Below are 15,945 nucleotides of genomic sequence, written 5' to 3' on the forward strand. Positions count from 1 at the left end.
GAAGTATTATATCACATTATATATTATTATTTAACACTTCAGGCTTATATGTATAGCACAACCTGAAGCTGTTTTTTCTAATACTTACGAAAGTAATAATTCACAAACGTGAGGTTTGTATGATTCACCTAGTTTATCAATTTTTTAAACCTCACTATTATATAAAGATGTAATATATATTATTCACAGATATTACATATATTATGTAAAGAATAATGTATATCTTTACATTTTTTCACAGAGATCTTCATTTATCAACGTGAAGTTTTTAATATTGCACCTTCGGAAACAATTGCTTTCTTTTTGTTAAGCTATAAAAGAAAGCTTCAAATACATAATTCTTCTGTAATTTTAATAAGATTCAATTAAATCTTCTTGAAACGACACTTATTCTAATTCTAGAAATAAAAAAATTATTTGTAGGAACTCACATTTTTATAAGATAGAAGTCTAAGGTACTTGAATTTTTAAAACTATAAAGCTGCAAATTTAAATAATTAGCTGAAATTCAAAATGTTTTTACTTAAAACTAAAACTTCATTTTTACAAACCAGCAAATTTATTTTAAATATTGATTCTGCCCCCCTGTTAAAGCTTGGAACTACTGGAACCTAAAAGAAAAAAATATTAATTACTAAGTCATATTTACAATAGCGGCCGGTTTTAAAATATCAGAAATGTTTTTTTTTTAATGATTTAAATTAACTGGATGAAATTAATTTTCTTTTTCATATAAATAGTATTACTCTTCTACAATTTCTATTCAATCCTCGTAACTAAAAAGCATGACAGTTACCGTAGCCACAAAATAAAATACACTGAAGAAAGTACTAAAATTAACAACTTTTACAGTAATTCAAATACATAATTCCAATCTTATTAGGAAATTTTAACACTTTTTAGTTTTTTTAAAGTTGTGAGCCATTTTATGAGAGGAAAACGTCTACGAGAGAATGTTTCGAATTAATGCTTTCAAAAGAATTTAGAAAAATATTTCCTACGTAACTTTTGTAATATTTCCTATGTAATTTTCTTTCTTTTTTTCTTACAAATCTTTAAAATTAATAAGACTAGTCTATATTTTCTTAACCTTTTGTCAGATTTAAAGAAACTAATAGCTTTTTAATAAATTTTTAAAAAAGACTTCCGTTATTTATTGTCAATCACTTCAGAGTTTCTTAAATAGTTATTTTAATCAATGTATAATCAAGAATCAACATTCCTTTAATAATATAAATTTTTATAGTTATGTACCTATTTGTATGCATTTTTTTCACTCAATCGAATAAAACTAATCACAAGGTGATTGGAGCATTTGTTTTAAAGTTGTGAGAAAAATGTTTAAGAGAGAACGATTTGGAATAATGCTTTTAAAAGAAGTTGAGTACAATATTTCCTAAGTAACTTATACAGAGCAGAATAAAACTAATTGTTAGTTGCTATAACCATTTGTTTAAATATAAAAAACATATCTCACAGGATGAAATTAAAATAAATGCATATAACTTTCAAGCAATAATTTTTTTTTATTTGCAATTGATTTTTATACAATTCAGCATTAAAATTACACAAGAGACAATACTAACTTATTTCTAAAAAGTGTAAGATTTTCGAAATTCGCTTATTTTTTAAGTAGTGGACCATAAGCAGCTGCAGAAAAATGCTCATAACCTAGAAACAAATTGTGAACTTGAAACCGGGTTTTATTTGATTCAGCTTAATATTTTAATAATTAACAACAATCTGCTTAGTAAATAATTAACGTGGGTAAATTACGAAAAAATAACATGTAGTGAAAAATAACAGTTCTGATCAAACATGAAAAAGTGAGCTAGTGCATTTATTTGTTTGGATTTTTATTCAGGAGATTTTTTTATATATACTTCTTATTTGTATTTATTTTTAACGTATTGCATTACAATGTTAACTAATTGATATACGAACGTAAACAAATACAAACCGGTTTCGTCTGCGTGAAAACAATATAGTTGTGTAGTAACACCTGATAATAAAGATTTTACACAGAATCTTATAGTGTGTCTAATAAATTATCCAGGGACTCTATTGCTGATAATTTTTTTATACAATAAAATTAAAAGGAAAAAGAACTTGACTTTTCATTCCACAGAAATATCGTTAAAATTAACCAAAATAAAAAAATAAGGTAAATTTCAAATCGAAGACTTTGCATTAACAGGAAAATACATAAATCCTTATATGCATTTAAATAGTAATGAAAGTTATAGGCACAAATAATTATAAGGCACATTAAAGTTTAAAAAAAAAACGGATATAATTTCGAAAAAGCAATAATGTGATGATAGAAAATGAAATATTATTGAGATAAAATAAAAATTCCGAAAATCCTCCTCGAGGGGGCAAGAGGTAATGTTGTTGATTGGATGATGCTGGTATTACTAGTATCCAATCCCGATGGATCTAGCTAGAAAAGGCGTAGTCCTCTTTAAGCCCCGCCTTATTTTCTCTGATAGCGAGAGAAAAAATTGAGTGGTTTGTTTAAACTGATGCTTCGGCCGAGGATGGAGTTACTCAAGCTACGAACTATTTAAACAGGTTTGTTAAACCATTTAAGTATTTTTAATATTTCTTTTATTATAACAATCGTTCAGCAGCATTTTTTTTAACGTATTATGTATAATACTGAAACTAAATCACGCAAAAAAAACTATTAATTGTTATTTGTTGTTGGGGAAATCATTGTTAACATCTTGATCACTTGAAAATATTCACTAATTTATAATATCAATTAAAGTTGTCTTAGTTTAAGAAAAAAAATTGTTTTGTTTTGACGTTTTTCTGACAATTCAATGACATTGTTAGAAATTTAGGAGGATCATAATCTGTTTTAAGGACAGTATTCAGTTTCACCAAAACGTAGAGATAACATTAGGTTACACAGGTCCGATAATATGAATATCAAATTCGACAACACAGCGTATCATTAACAATAAAAATGCATATCAAATATGATAATATCGCGATCATTACTTATCTGATTTATTTAACATTGTTGAAAAAAATATAGATTATCCGATAATACACAGGTCCGATAATATGAATATCAAATTCGACAACACAGCGATCATTAACAATAAAAATACATATCAAATATAATAATATCGCGATCATTACTTATCTGATTTATTTAACATTGTTGAAAAAAATATAGATTATCTCCCCCCCCCCCCCGACATGTTCATTTCATGAGCTCGAGTTTGACTTGATGACAAAAGTAGCATAATAAATAAATGAAAGTATAAATTAAACAAGTAATATTAAAAAAAAAGTAATAAAGTCAATTCTTACTTAGTGTCAAAATAAAAAAAATTTTTTAGTTATTTTTTATTAAAAAATTAAAAAAACTTCTCTCACATAGAAATAAAAATATTTAATTAAATTTAATGAATGAATTAATATTTGAAAAAACTGTATTAACATCAAATATCATTCTTTACAAGCCTGAAAAAATGTATTTTAACTTGAGTGCATGAATAAAAAGTATTTTAGTAACTATTTTATTTTATATCCCGTCGTTGAACAACCGACCCAATTTTATGGGTTTACGACAACTAATGTTCAACTCCGTAGCCTTGCAATTTTGAGCTAATCCAGAAGACAGGGAGACTCCTGAATCATGGGAACATGGAGGAATTTGCGACTCGACAGATTTAACGTGCATCAGTCACCATTTACTACACGGGGAGTCTTCGGCTGGTCTGGGATCGAACCCACAAATTCTTGGACATGGGCTCAGTGCCCTACCAACCAGGCTATCCCGGCCTTTTTTAGTAACTATTGAAAATATGAACAAGATATATATATGTTATCGTTAAAGTATATAACGCAGTTATTTTATAGAATAACTAGTTATTCCATGAAATAACTGATCGTGTCCGTTAAAGTGTGTAATATGTTATTAATTTGACACTTTAGCTAGTTATTCTGTGAAATAACTAGGTATTCTATAAATTAACTACTGAGAGACAGTTAAAGTGTAAAATAAACAATTTATCTAAAATGAAATAACTAGGTATTCTATAAATAAACTAATGATAGACAATTAAAATGAAAAAGAAGCAATTTATCTAATTTATGCAGTGAATAAATGCTATTTATGGAAACGTACCATAAAATCATTTGTTACAACAAGGATTACTAAAATGACACTTGGAATTACAAAGAACATTATTTCTAAAACAAAAACATTTTTTGTTGGCACACTGGGTTTTTCACGAACATTTTTTAAATCCCTGACCAGTACCTAAACTTTGAGCTGTAGCAACCGACCGGAGCGATATTTCTACATCCGGCACTTCTTCGATTTTAATTAATTTTTGTTCGCAGACACTGAACTGGGATCGGGAACACAATTGTTTTATGCGGCCATTTCTTGTGCCCAATTGGAAAAATCCTTCTTCGGTTATTTTTATGATGAACAGATTTGGAATCACCTTTTCCTCTGTCAACTTCAGGCACTGGCAAACCCCACAGATGCTTCAGAATGAGATATATGATATAGATTATTTTACACTTTAACGGGCTGCAGATCGTTATTCTATGAAATAACTAGTTAAACCAAAACCATGAAGTACAAGAGAGTTTTACACTTTAACGGAACCGATCAGTTATTTCATGGAATAACTAGGTATTCTATAAAATAACGGATTTCATACTTTAACGGTAACATATATAAATATATAGAGGGAGATTGTAAACAAATAGTAGGAATTGGGTATAATATAGCCTACGTCACAGGTTGTGTTGTTCCTACTAAATTTAACCCATGAACGGCATTTTCTGCGAGCCTAACTTCAAGCCACAAATAAACAAACGAAGTGTTCGATCGTTTAAATAGCTGCTCGCCAGATTTTATTGCATTATAAAGAAAAGTTATTGAAACTAAATACAATTAAATAAACAACAACAACTAAAACAAATAACAACAACTACTAATAACAATAACCAAATAAACAACAACTAAATTCCATTCGTTTAGCATTGCGTCATATGTTATTCCTACTAAATCGAAGTAGTTGTGTTTTTTTCATATTATACCCAATTGGAAAGAAAAAAAAAAAGGCGCGTGGTATAAGACAACTATAAAAGTATAAATTTGATGACGTAGATCACACGTGCTACCACGTCATGTCCTTTATTGAATTTATCTGACACAGCGAATATAAACTTATTAAATATTTAAATGAGCGCAATAACGTTTTTTTTTTTTTTTTTTGTTGTTCAAACAGAGCTATAAGTTAGAAATTGTCACTGAAGTTATCTTTAAAATAGGTCGAAAACCTGAATCGCTTCTAGTAAAATTTAAAACAATGACTAACGCTTAAACCATCAGAAAACTCCATTTTGTTTTTCGCTCGTCACTATTTAATGAATGAATTAATATTTGAAAAAGAAAAAAAAACTGTATTAAGATCTAGAGTCATCCACTACAAGTTTAAAAAAATTTCTTTGAACTCGAGTTGACGAATGAAAAGTATTTAAATAACGTTCGAAAATTCGAACAAAATATAGGGAGTGTGTGAATTAATAGCAGGATTTAAATAAATAAATGTATAATTTTTTTAAAAAAAAAAGGGAAAAAATAAGACAGCGACTAGATGTTGGGCTTGGCATAAATCTTAACATCAATATCGATTTTTTTCAATCAATCAATCAACAAACTCAAGATAGATAAAATCCGTTTCCAATATGAACTGTTATAAAATACAAGGTTATCGATATTGCTAACAAGCATGATTAGATTGCACGTGTCACACGTTCTGTATTACTAAATTTATATATTTTATTTCAAGTACGTTTGATTATTTTTAAAATTCATTTCGTTGTGCATTAACAAAATGTGCTTAGATGAAATTATCATACTTTTTGTCTTCTTTTTCTTTTCTTTAGAAAAAAAAATTGTGAGTATATGTTAATAGGTTACAGTGAATGGCCGAAATCAAGTGAATGTCAACAATCACACAGTCGCTGTGGTGAATGTCCGAAATATTTGCGATATCCGATTTGATGTTGAGTTATTCGTTGATATTATTATATTTATTCGATATTTTGATATCTGCTGAGGATAGATTAGGAGAAACATCAGTGTTCGGACTACCGGTTAAAAGCATACTGGGCAGTGGCACTTGACCTTAAAAAAACATTGCTGTAGGACATACCGGGCAAATGTTTACCGGCAAAGGCACTTAACTAGACCTAGTATATATTTCGGAGATTTACCAAAGCGATTATGTGACTGTCAACCTTTACAGGTGAAAATCAACAACCACCAATTTTGGTCATTCACAGTAACATATATACATACGAGGGTTGCTATTTATATTTCTGGCCTAATAATGCAAAAACAAATATGTAGGATCGAAATTGGTTTTATTGTTTTTCAAAATATTCTCCATGATGATCAATACACTTTTGCATGCGTTTGAACCAATTTTCAAAGCACTTTTTCCAGTCCGATTGAGGTAATTCCAAAACATGCGTTTTGAATGCATCAACCGCTTCTTCGGCTACCTTGAACGTATTTTTCCAGCATTTCCTTGCACAAATCGACACGAGCCTTTTTTTGAGCGTTTGTCAGATTATGCGGGATCCAACGCGAACAAATTTTTTTTACGCTCAAATGTTCATGCAATATTTTATTGATGCTAGTCATACTAATGTCCAAAGACGCCTCTATCTCACGGTATGTCACATGACGATCTTGCTTTATCAGTTCACGCACAGCATCGATCTTTTCTGGCACAACAACGGATTTTGGACGACCTGCACGGGATTCGTCCTGGATCGAACATCGATCACGATTAAATTCGTTATACCAATTTTTTACAGTGCTGTAGGATGGCGCTATATCGCTGAATAAAGAATTAAGTTCATCGAAGCACTCTTGTCTTGACAATCCACGTCGAAAGTTATGAAAAATAATGGCACGGAAATGTTCACTATTCAATTCCATTTTTTGAAAGAGAAGAACTTTTCAATTTACTGTCAACAACACAAATGAAGCTATAATGGTAAATTGTCTGCTGAATTTATGTTTAAAAATATCAAACTTTCGATTAAAATCCCATGCGGTCGCCTAGCAACACTTACTGTTGCCAAGGCCAGAAATATAAATAGCAACCCTCGTATCCTTGCGGTAATTTATTTATTTTTAAGTGTATAATATTTTGTTTTGAGATGAACATTGTGGCGAACTGTTTGTCGAAAAGAATATTTCATTGAGATAATATCTTTTAGGGCGTTTATATTTTTAACATATCCCATCAACTAAATAACTTGGGAATGAATAAAGGATAAATATCGAAGCTTATACACGTCTTTCCACTGGTAAATATATTTTATTTTTAAAATTTCATAACCGTCCTTGAACAGCGGACCCGATTTTGGGTTTAAGACCACTAATATTAAACCGCGCAGTCTTTTAATTTTGAACTAATCCAAGGAAACTCCTGAATCAGTAACCCCCAGCGGTATGATTTGCCATGGGAACACGAAGGACTTTGTGACTCGACAGATTTAACGTGCATCAGTCCCCCTTTAATACACGGGGATCGGACCCATCACCTCTTGGACATGGGCCCAGTGCCCTACCAACCAAGCTATCCCGGTCCTTGGTAAATATATTATTAGAATCCTTCTCTCTCAAAAATTCAAGTATGGAAAATAAATTAAAAGAGGAATGCTTTAGAAATTTAACGAAACTTAGAAGGCGAAATATAAAACATTAAAAACAGATAACAGAAACAACAAATTCCTTAAGTTGAAATATTTCATCATTGAAATATTAAAATTAAAGAAAATTTCCGGTTCAAATGAGGAAGAAAAAAACAACATTAATAATATAAATGCTATCAAATTTTTAAACCGGTGAAATAATTTTTGCAGTCTATAATCGACATTTAATTTTAAGACATTCTTTTAATACATGAAAGTCATTATCCTGTAATAAATTAAACTAAATAAATAAAAGAAAATACCCATTTTATTCACAAGGGCCCATCAAACAGCCACACCAATGTTCATTTCCCTAACATTTTTAACTTTGTACCCAACCTTGAGGACTCTTTCGCGGTGAGCTTCTTTCTATGTAAATAAGTCGTTACTTGGAGAGAACCATAGAAACCTCCCAATGTTGAGCAAGTGAACTTATATCCGTTTAGCACTGAATATATTTTACTCCAGCACTGCACTGTTGGAATTTTTGTTCTAAAATTACGGTAAAATAACCGGCAGCTTTCTGTCAACGGTATTACCGTCAACCATGTCCGATTAACCGTAAAGTTTCCGTTAAAGAATATTTTTCACCTTGACGGTTTTGAAACTGTTTACAACTAGCATGGATGGTAATAAAATCATGAATACAAAACCATGGTTCCAGAACCGTAAAAAAAGAAATTTAACTGTACATAAAAGCTAGGCTTCTAGTGAGGTAGTGGGTATTGGAGAGCGCAGGACACTGGAAATTCTTCTTAAAGGGAATGAAGGTGCCAACGCTGGGTCTCGCCCCCCCCCCCCCCCGTCTGTCGGTCCTGAGAATGAAAGATTAGCTCTTTCGGCTATAATATGTAAGCAATTTGTAGGCTTAGTTGTTTCAGTAAAATTCTTGTTATTTAACCGTTTTAGGTTAAAAAAAAAAAAAGAAGTTAATAAACGATTTTTCTCACTGTTAATAGTTTGATTACCATCTTATTTATGATTATTTGACAGTTTTGTTTAAATACAGTAAAATAACAATTAATAGATTGTTATTTAGCCAGTTTTTCCGAGAAATTTCCAACAGTGTGCTGTCTTAGGCGTAACCAAAGGGAACGCGTAATGTCGTAGGGTGATTATAAAGCAATCTTTTATTACATGAAAGTGATTTTCCTGTAATAAATTAATTGAGCTAACTTAACAAAAGGAAATACTCATTTAATTCGGAAGAGCTCATCAACTCCCACACCAAAGATAGGTTCCGTAACACTATTTTACTTTGAACCCAACCTTGGGAACTTAATCAGCCTTCGTTCTATTTAAATAATCCATGGAGAACATTTTATAACGGTCGTAGAACAGCCAACACCAATTTACGGTTTACGACAACTAATGTTCAACTACGTAGCCTTATAAGTTTGCACCCAATCCAAAAGACAAGGGAACTCGGGGATCAAGCATTGGGGAAATTCGCCTTCGTGAAGGATTTTTTTTTTTTTTTTTTGACGGAATTAACCTGCATTTGCTTTGCATGGTGAAGAAAACTACGAAAACATATCTTGGTTAGCCTAATGGTAAGGAGACTCTAACCCATGATCCGTCTACCAGTGAACATATTTTAAGTCAGCACTGTGGCCAGTGCGAGCCGTGTGCGGAATTCGAATCGACCAGAAATCGCTGGGATTTGAACTCAGTTGACCTCATTGGAAGGGGAACGCTCTATCTTCTGAACCACCACATTCCATGGAGAAATTTTTTTGTATCTTACTTCATAACCGTCGTGGAACAGCAGACCCAATTTTCAGTTAAACGACTACTATTGTTCAACTCCGTAACCTTGTAAGTTTGAACCCAATCCAGTAGACTAAGGATCAAGTATCGGGTGAAATTTGCCTTCGTGGAGTATTTTTGTTGCTGATGGAATTAACCCGCATTTGTGTTACATGGAGCGGAAAGCCACGAAAACCTCCCACTGTTAACCAAACGGCCATTAGGCGCTAACCCATGATCCGTCTACCACTAAAGTATTTTACGTCAGCACTGTAGCCAGTGTGAGCCGGCTGCGGAATTCGAATCAACCAGCAATTGCTGGGATTAAAGCCCGTTTCACCTCATTGGAAGGCAAACGCTCTATCCCCTGAGCAATCACGGCTTCCATGGAGAACATTGCGTTGCACGGAGAGGAGAACCACGGAAACCTCCCACTGTTAAGCAAGGAGATTGTTGTTTGTCTACTACTGAGGCTATTTTACGCCAGCACTGTACTCTTGAACTACTTACCCTAGGGAGCGCATAATGCCGTAGGTTGTTTTGCAGCGTTGAATATTGCGCAATTTGAAACAGTCTCTATGGAGCAAATACATCTAGTAGAAAAAGGAGGACATTATTTGGAAAATTAGACGTTTTAAAGAAGCTTGAGAACGTAATTTTGTGATTCCTTCATTAGGTGACATTTCAATAAAAAAAAAATTATTGCAATCTCATTTTAGCTGCGAACATAATTTCTATCAAAGAATTATGATTCATAATAAGGAATTATGATTTCTTGACGCGCTTAGATGCACGATGATTCCGTCCACGTCATTCTCGGACCCTTTCTCCGATTGTTGCTAATCGTTTTTCTCTGATATTTTTAATTACATTATTATTTTACATGAAGTTCGAATTTGAGTAATCACTTTTTAATGCTCTTGATTCGCAACTGTTCTGTTAATCCACGTCGTTAGTTGATGTTCTTCGACAGTTATTTTACAGCTCTCTTCATGTGGTTTTCTAAACTCTGATATTTTTAAAACTATGTTGCTACTATACGCGAATTTAAAATTCAAGTAATCGATTTTTGTCGTACTCAATTAGCGACGATTCCATTGCAAATCCATGTCGTTTTCGGTCGTTTTTTTTCCACATGGTTTTTTTTTTTAAAATTCCGATTTAATGCGTTATTGCGACTTCCAAATTTCGAATTTCCGTAATCCTTTTTTGATGTGCTAGTTTCGCGATTATGCCAAAGTTAATCCACGTCGTTTTCTCGTGAGATATTCTTAGTTTATGTGGTTTCCTTTTCACATGGTTTTTAAAACAACGATATTTTTAATACAATATCGTTACGTCACATGAATTTCAAGTTTGTGAAATCACTTTTTGACGAGCTTAATTCGCGAATACACCATTCTAAGCCGTCTTTTACCAATCATTTTCACGATTTCATTTCAGTTATTTTTTTTAAAATTCCTACATTATTTAATAATTCCCGATATATTAAATGCGGCAGTATTACTTTTAACGAATTTTGAATCACAGGTTTAAGTGATCAATTTTTTATACGATTTGCGACAACATGAAAATTCACGTAGATCATCGTTTTTTCAACAATTGATACTACTTTTTATATTTTATTTTATAACCGTCGTTGAACAGTCGACCCAATTTTTTGGGTTTACACCCACTAATGTTCAGCTCCGTAGCCTTGTAATTATGAGCCCAATCCAGAAGACGACGAGAGATTTGCCTTCGTGGAGGAGATTTTGATGGAACTAACCCAATTGTGTTAGATGAAGAGAAAAACCACGAAAACATCCCACGTTTAGCCCGACGGCAGGGGGACTCTAACTCATAATTCGTCTACCACTGAGGATATTTTTTTAAGTCAGCATTGTGCTTGATGCGAGCGGGATGCGGAATTCGTATCAACCAGCCATCGCTGGGATTCAAACCCGGTTCACCTCATTGGAAGGATAACGCTCCATCCCCTGAGCTATCGAGGCTCTTTTTCAACGGTTGTCTTCAACATGGTTTTTAAAACCTCGATGATTTTAATACTTGTGTATTACAATACGCAAAATGTTTAGAATGTGCGAAGTCATCACCACTTGTCAATTTTTTTTCTATTTTTAATAATATAAACTGAAAGTTTTGAATTATGGTTTCCAAACAAAAACACGCTTCAAGTGACATACAGGGCCCTTTCTTAAGGATATAGTGCCCTACTTAGTTCCATGCACTCTGCATTTTTTAAGGTTTATAATGAACTCTAGGCAGTATTCCGTAATTCTCAGTACTGAGGATGTACAGTGAAAAGCGCCAACGTAATTTAAATAGCTTGGAAAATTAAGGTTACTTTAATCAGACTGTTCCTTATAAAAAAATAAACGATAAAACTTCAAGGTTCTAAAATGCAAATTTTAAGAGGGTTACAGTGTTTTCAAGAACAGTGCTATTTTATACGAAAATTGTTTGAATGCAATACTTATTTTAGCATTCATTCATCCACAGATCTTAATTTTGACAGGAACCAGAGAACGATCAATCTCATATTTAGTACCCCCAGAGGTATTGATTTGTTATGGGAACATAGAGGACTTTGTGACCCGACAAATTTAACGTGCACCAGTCACCATTTACTACACGGGGAATCTTCGGCTGTAACTCCTAGTTTCCTTTCATGCATTGGTAGGTTTGGAATGTTCTTCCACTAGTAAAGATTTTAAAGATCGATGCAATTTTTCATATACTTCATAGGTATTTATGTTTCCTCCAAAAAAAGAAATCACATATCTTGGATTTTGAGCTTTCTCACATCTCTTGATTTCGAATTTTGCTTGGTTTAATTTAGAAAAATCTATACAAAAATCTGAGCAAAAATCTATGCAAAACTTATCCCCTAGAGCAGTGTTCCCCAACCTTTATATCACCGCGGATCTGTCAACGTTTGATAATTTTACCGAGCCCCCTTGGGAGGGGGGACGTTGATTGTTTATATTTTAGATTATTTTGATTTATTAATTTTAATTTAATCGTGTTTAAACATGCCTTCAAAATAAAATACAGTTACGACAAAAAATAAATATAAAGTGATTTAACATTTTAACTTACTAGAACTTTAAATCAATGAGAATCCTGACCATGTTTCTTTGCAATGAGACGATTCCATCTGGGGGTGATCGGAGACAATGATGCATTACAAACATTAAAAAATTTACGTCAGTATACCTTCTGGGGCCCCTTTTTTAAAATAAATAAAATTTTACTGGAACACAGATATTTTTAACTTGGGGTATAAACCAAGGAATTTAAATTCAGTTTCAATGAAATGGGCGGCCCGGTACCATTTGATCCACTAGCCGGTACCGGTCCTCGGACCGGGGTTTGGGGAACACTACCCTGAAGGGTAACTTGTTTACAGTAATTTGACAAATCATAAACACAATCAGGCAAATATTATCTTTTTGTCCCTAAATTACACGTGAAGCTAATTAAATTATTATTAAAAAATCCTTTTTTTATAATATTCACGCTTTTTTTAATTTAATTAAAAAAAGAGAGATTTTTTTATATATAGCCAAAAACTTATCAATCCTGAGAAAGCTAGAAACTTCTTTTTTCATAAAAAAAAATGCATGGCATTAACATTGCTGGTATTGCGTCATATCGTAGAATAAAATCATAAAGTAATTTAGTTCAGAGCTTTTAAAACAACATAATATTTGAGTTTATTCTATGGTAATTTCTCTCAAGTGTTTAATAACTTCATTCACTCATTGAAACTGGATTAATGTAATGTGATATGATAACTAAAAGCTATAATGTATCCTTTTAATCTTTTTCATTTTCGCTCACTGAATTCCATTTCTACGCCTTTAGCTGATCATTTTAAAATAAGTTCAAAATTTTGCCGTTTTTAATGAATGTTATCTATCAAGATATTTCACAGAAAGAAGATATTCTACAATTAGACAAGAAAGAGACGTGATAAGTCAGGGGATAGAGCGTTCGCCTTCCCATGAGGTAAACCGGGTTCGAATCCCAGAGATGGCTGGTCAATACGAATTCCGCATCTGGCTTACACCGACAACAATGATGACGTAAAATATTCTCAGTGGTAGACGGATCATGGGTTAGAGTCCCCTTGCCGTCAGGCTAATCGTGGAAGGTTTTCGTGGTTTTCCTCTTCATGTAACGCAAATGCGGGCTAGTTGCGTCAAAAAGTTCTCCACGAAGGCAAAGTTTCTTCCGGTACTTGATCCTGGAGTTCTATTGCCTTCTGGATTGGGTTCAAAATTACAAGGCTACGGCTTTAAACACTGGTAGTCGCAAAACCCAAAATTGAACCAGCTGTTCAACGCAAGTTATAAAATGAAAATAAAACAAAATTTGTCAAGAAAGAGCAGTGCTGAATCAGGAGATAGAGCGCTTGCCTCACAATGAGGTGCCCTGGGTTCGAATCCCATTGATAGCCGTTCCGTATTAATTTCTCACCCGGCTCGCGGGCACCACGGTGCTGACGTAAAATATCATCAGGGGTAGAGGGATTATGTACTAGAGTCTCCTTGGCTTCAGACTAACCGAGGGAGGTCTTCGTGGTTTGCCTTTCCATTTAACGCAAATACAGGTTAGTACCATCAAAATGTCGACGACAAAGAAAAATTTTACCCAATACTTGATTCAAGAGTCCCCATGTCTTCTGGGTTGGACTCAAAATTACAAGGATACGGAGTTGAACATTGGTAGTCATAATTTCAAAATTGGGACGGCTGTTGTAATAAAATGGAATAAAATTAGACGCGAAACGAAGACACTAACATTAAAGTAAGCTTTCCTTAATTATTAGATTTATAGAAATTATTCTTACAGCTCTTTGTCTTCATATGGAAGCAACGGATAAAATTACTTTCTGAAATAGAAGGGAGTTAATAATAAATCACAATAATTTATTTCATTTATATCAAACACATTTTTCTTTCTTCATCATATTAAATCCATGCGCATCATATTAAAGCTGTGTTTTTAAAACATTTATTTATGAAAGACATAATAAATTGAAAAAATCAATTTAAGTCGATAATTATTTTTTCTTCTTCTTTTTTGATTCACTCTTTAATATTTTCTACTGTTATTACAACAAAATCATTGTTATTTATTTCACTTAAGCCATTTTACGGTAATTAAAAATTTTTTCAACCCTGTTTGAAAAATTTTACTGAGAGGATCATCAAACAAACACTCGTATCATTTAGTCTATTCATTCTACAAACAAGTTATACGTATAAAAGATTAAGTTGAAAGCACGATCTACAAAATCATCGACAGCCATTCTGTCGAATTATATAGCAAAAAATGAGAAATTTTTTCTTTTAGAAAAAAAAAATCGTTTTTTTTCTTCTCTTTTTGAATTTGAAAATAAAAACAAAAGCGTAAATTGAGCTAAAAGCGTAACAAGGGGAGTTTTGTATTAAAGTGAGTTTTTGCTGCATTACTGAAGTGCGTTTGATTTGTTAGTTACCAAGGATAGGCCCGAAAATGGATGTGCGCAAGGTAATATTATACTGCATAATTTAAAGAAGTTGACAATTGATAATTTTAGAAAATAAATATTTATTTAAGAAAAAATATATAAGATGGAAAAGAGAAAGAAACATGAATTGCCTGTTTTCCACATAATTTTAGTCACGGATTTGCCCGAAATGGATTTGCACATGGAAAAATTATATAAATTAACAAAGGAAATTTTTAGTAAATATATCCACAATAATAAACGATTAATTAAATGATTTTTTATAGAATTTTATTACTTTAGTTGGGTATCTATTGTGCTTTTTTTTATATCAAATTTTGAAAGGGTTTATCTATTTGGTTTTTTGGATAAGTAAATATTACTACATATTCTTTTAATTCTATTTATTTATTAAAGGTGGTATTTAAATAGATGCTCCTAGAAACATTAGAATTCCAAGGAATTAGTTTATTAATATTAAAATTAAAATAATTTCTTTTATCGTATAAATCAACAAAGCAGATATTTTCTTTTGTAATACTCAAATCCAAAAAATTGAAATTAATATTATCATCATGATTACGAAGTAAGATTATTAAATAAGACTTATTTTTTTTCTTATTATTCTTCGTGTTTTTTTGTTTTTATTTATTATGCTATATATATATATATATATATATATATATATATATATATATATATATATATATATATATATATATATATATATATATATATATATATATATATATATATATATATATATATATATATATATATATATATATATATATATATATATATATATATATATATATATATATATATATATATATATATATATATATATATATATATATATATATATATATATATATATATATATATATATATATATATATAATATTCTGTTAATAATATTGCATATACATAACACTTTAAAG

At 31.6% G+C, this 15,945-nt stretch overlaps 2 protein-coding genes across 3 annotated transcripts in view; both read left to right on the forward strand.

Moving 5' to 3' along the window:
* LOC107457140 (organic anion transporter 3) overlaps positions 1–15,945 on the forward strand; it is a 106,372-nt gene that overhangs the window by 71,826 nt on the left and 18,601 nt on the right. The window lies entirely within an intron of this gene.
* LOC139425606 (helix-loop-helix protein 15-like) overlaps positions 1–15,945 on the forward strand; it is a 49,275-nt gene that overhangs the window by 1,429 nt on the left and 31,901 nt on the right. Inside the window, exon 1 of one of the 2 annotated variants that reach the window (XM_087169536.1) lies at positions 2,513–2,574. The exons of the other annotated variant lie outside the window; for it this stretch is intronic. The gene's annotated coding sequence lies outside the window, so the exon portion shown is untranslated. Of the gene's footprint in view, positions 1–2,512; positions 2,575–15,945 lie in introns of those variants that run through there. 2 annotated transcript variants of the gene reach the window in all.

The sequence above is a fragment of the Parasteatoda tepidariorum genome, chromosome 8, assembly GCF_982258835.1.
Source record: "Parasteatoda tepidariorum strain Cologne lab strain chromosome 8, Ptep-v5.0, whole genome shotgun sequence".
In the NCBI taxonomy this organism is placed as follows: Eukaryota; Metazoa; Arthropoda; class Arachnida; order Araneae; family Theridiidae; genus Parasteatoda; species Parasteatoda tepidariorum.